The 3,716-nt window shown below is 45.6% G+C and overlaps 1 long non-coding RNA gene across 1 annotated transcript; it reads left to right on the top strand.

The window, feature by feature from the left end:
* The first annotated feature begins 824 nt into the window (after positions 1–824).
* LOC118156761 lies at positions 825–3,345 on the top strand. Its single transcript, XR_004746422.1, has 3 exons — positions 825–834; positions 2,623–2,626; positions 3,200–3,345. It is a non-coding gene; the product is annotated as an uncharacterized LOC118156761 (long non-coding RNA).
* Positions 3,346–3,716: the final 371 nt, after the last annotated feature.

The following is a 3,716-nucleotide window of genomic DNA, read 5'->3' as shown; positions in this document are numbered from 1 at the left end:
TCCTTCCTTCCTTCCTTCCTTCCTTCCTTCCTTCCTTCCTTCCTTCCTTCCTTCCTTCCTTCCTTCCTTCCTTCCTTCCTTCCTCTCTTTCTTTTTTCTTCCTTTTCTCAGGTCATGTTTGCCCCTGCCCTTCTGATAGGAAGGGTCAATGTTGACAAGCAGACTCAGCTCATAAATACATGGCATCAACACTGGTGCAACCAGCAGAACTTTGGGTTTCTTGATCACGTGAAGGTCTGTGTTACATCAGGCCTGATGGCATCAGATGGGATGCACCTCTCTCAGAGGGGTAAAAGGGTTTTTGCCCAGGAGTTATTGGGGTTGATAGACAGGGCTTTAAACTAGAGTCAAAGGGGGAAAGGGATGAATCCAGGCCCACCAGTGATAAACTAAGGGATGGCAGGCCAGAATCAGAGGGACTGTGTGCTAGTGAGGTACTTCGGTCTGCTCCAAGAGGTGCTGCCTACAGTAAGGCGCATTTGAAGTGCTTCTACACAAACACATGCAGTATGAGGAATAAACTGGATGAGCTAGAAGTCTTGGCCCACTTCCAGAGCTGCTATATCATTGGCATAAGCAAAAAATTGTAGGATGAGTCCTGTGACTGTTGTGTTGCAATAGATGGTTACAGGCTCCTCAGGAGGAGCAGGCAGGGCAGGCAAGAAAGTGGGGTGCTGCTGTACCTAAAGGAGGGGCTGGACCGTTTGGAACTTGCAACTGGAAATGGCAAAGTTGAGAGCCTCTGGGTAACGATTAAGAGAAATCAATAAACGACATGTCATCGTGGGAGTCTATTAGCGACCACCCAGACAGGATGATGACACCAATGAATTAGTCTTTGAGGAGCTAATACCTCGAGATCAACTTCTCTTGTCCTTATGGGGGACTTCAATTTACCAGATGTCAACTGGGAATATCACATGGCTGACACAAGCAGATCCAGGAAGTTCCTAAAGCACCTCAATGATAAATTCTTGGTGTAGATATTAAGGGAGCCAACTAGGAAAAGTGCCCTCCTAGATCTGTTTCTGGAGAAAATAGAGGGTTCTTGTGAGGGATGTGGCAACTGGGAGCCATCTTGGTCACGGAGATTATGAAGCAGTTGAGTTTAATTTTTTTGGTGAAAGGAGGTAAACTGTCACTGAAATTTCAGTCCTGGATATGGGGAGAGCCGACTTCAGGCTACTCAGAGAACTAGTTAGCAAAGTCCCCTGGGAAACTGCTTTTGAAAGAGTTGGCATCTGGTCAGTCTGTATGCACTGCCTCCTAAAAGCACAGGATCAGGCAATTCCAAAATATTGGAAATGAAGAAGAAGGGGCAGAATGCTGACTTGGCTGACCAGGGATTTTCTTCTGGAGCTTAGGTGGAAAAAAAAAAAAAAAAAAAAGTGTATGGCTGCTGGAATCAGGGTCAGGCAATGTGGAAGGACTACAGGGATGCTGTTTGTGTTTGTAGGGAGAAAATTTGTGTAGCCAAAGTCCAATAAGTGTTGAAATTGGCCAGGTCTGTGGGAGACAATAAAAAAGGTTTTTTAAAATATGTGAACAGAAAAAGGAGGACTAGAGAAAGCATAGGTTCACTACTTGATGGGGATGGTCACCTCACAGGCAAGGACATAGGCAAAGCAGAGACATTTAATGCCTTCTTTGCCTCTGTCTTCAGCACTGATGATGGGCTTCAGGACCCTGGGTGCCCTGAGCTGGAGGACCATGACAGTGGGAATGATAACCAACCCTTAACGTTTGTGAGCGATTTGCTATTCCACCTGCATCCATATAAGTCCGTGGGTCTGGATGGGATTCATCCCAGGATACCCAGAGAGCTGGCTGATATCATCGTGGGACCTCTCTCAATTATTTTTTGACAGTCCTGGAAATCTGGATAGCCCAGGTGACTGGAAGCTGTCAAATGTTTTACCAATTTTCAAGAAGGTCAAGAAAGAGGATCCAGGCAACTATAGGCCTGTCAGTCTCACATCAGTCCCTGGTAAAATTATGGAGGAAATTATCCTTCAAGTTACTGAGGTGCACCTGGGGGATAATGCAGTCATTGGTCCCAGCCAACATGGGTTCATGAGGGGTAGGTCCTGTTTGACAAATTTGATTTCCTTTTATGATAAGATCATCCATCTAGTCAATAAAGGGAAACCAGCTGATGTGATCTTTTTGGATTTCAGTAAAGCTTTTGATACAGTTTCCCATAGGGTCCTAATAGACAAAAAGACCAGAATACAGATAGATAAAAACATAATATGATGGGTGAACAATTGGCTGATGGGTAGGGCTCAAAGAGTTATAGTAAGTGGGGTTACATCAGCATGTCAGCCAGTCACCAGTGGCATTCCTCAAAGCTCCACTTTAGGGCCAGTCCTCTTCAGTGTTTTCATAAATGATTTGGATGTAGGACTAGAAAGTGTTTTGACCAAATTTGCTGATAATCCTAAACTTGCAGGAGTCATTGACTCTGTTGAAGGTGGAAAGGCCTTGTGGAGAGATCTAGACAGATTGGAGAGCTGGACAATCACTAATAAGATGAAAGTTAACAAGAGCAAGTGCCAGATCCTGCACGTGGGATGGGGCAACCCTGGTATTATATACAGACTGGGGGAGGAGACACTGGAGAACAGTCCTGCAGAGAGGGATCTGAACAGTCCTGCAGAGAGGGATCTGAACAATAGCCAGCAGTGTGCCCTGGCAGCCAGGAGGGCCAAACATATCCTGGGGTGCATCAAACATGGCATTGTTAGCTAGTCGAGGGAAGTGATTGTCCTGTTCTGCTCTGTGCTGTTGCTGCCTCACTTCAAGTACTGTGTTCAGTTCTGGGCTCCACAGTACAAAAAGGATATGAAACTATCGGACAGTGTCCAGAGAAGGGCTACAAAGATGGTGAAGGGCCTAGAGGGAAAGACATACGAGGAGTGGCTGAGGTCACTTGGTTTGTTCAACCTGGAAAAGAGGAGGCTGAGGCTGTAGACTCATTGCAGTCTACAGCTTCCTCATGAGAGGGAGTGGAGGGGCAGTCACCAATCTATTCTCTTTAGTGACCAGTGATAGAATCTAAGGGAATGGAATCAAGATGTGACAGGGAAGGTTCAGGCTGGTTATCAGGAAGAGGTTCTTCACTGAGAGGGTTGTTGAGCACTCCCAAGCTCCCCAGGGACATAGTCATGGCAATGAGGGTCTTGTCGAGCCCTCCCAGGATCCCCAGGGACATAGTCAAGGCACCAAGCCTGTCAGAGTTTAAGAAGCATTTGGATTATGCTCTTAGTCATATGGTCTGAGTTTTTGTGTAGAGCTGTGTGTAGCCAGGAGTTGGACTCGATGATCCTTGTGGGTCCCTTCCAACTCAGGATATTCTATGATTCTATGGAAAAAAAATGTAGATGATGTATCGTTTGTGATTGCCTTTATGTAGTACATTATTGTTCACAACAGGAATTGCACAGATGTCACCACTTATTACAACAGTCACAGTTCATAGAGCTTATTTTTGGAGGAAGCTTCTGAAGACTCAACCTATGTGTTAGATTTCATAGAATCATTGAATGGTTTGAGATGAAAGGGATCTTGAAGATCACATAGTTCCACAGCCCCTGCCATGGGCAGGGATATCTTCCATGGGCAGAAATACCTTCCACTAGATCAGGTTGCTCATCAGCATGGACTTGAACACTTCCAGAGATGGAGCATCCACAACTCTGAGCAATCCATTCCAG

The sequence above is a fragment of the Oxyura jamaicensis genome, chromosome Z, assembly GCF_011077185.1.
Source record: "Oxyura jamaicensis isolate SHBP4307 breed ruddy duck chromosome Z, BPBGC_Ojam_1.0, whole genome shotgun sequence".
NCBI classification, from domain to species: domain Eukaryota; kingdom Metazoa; phylum Chordata; class Aves; order Anseriformes; family Anatidae; genus Oxyura; species Oxyura jamaicensis.
Note: the sequence above shows the minus strand (reverse complement) of the source record. Positions and strands in the feature narration are given on the sequence as shown.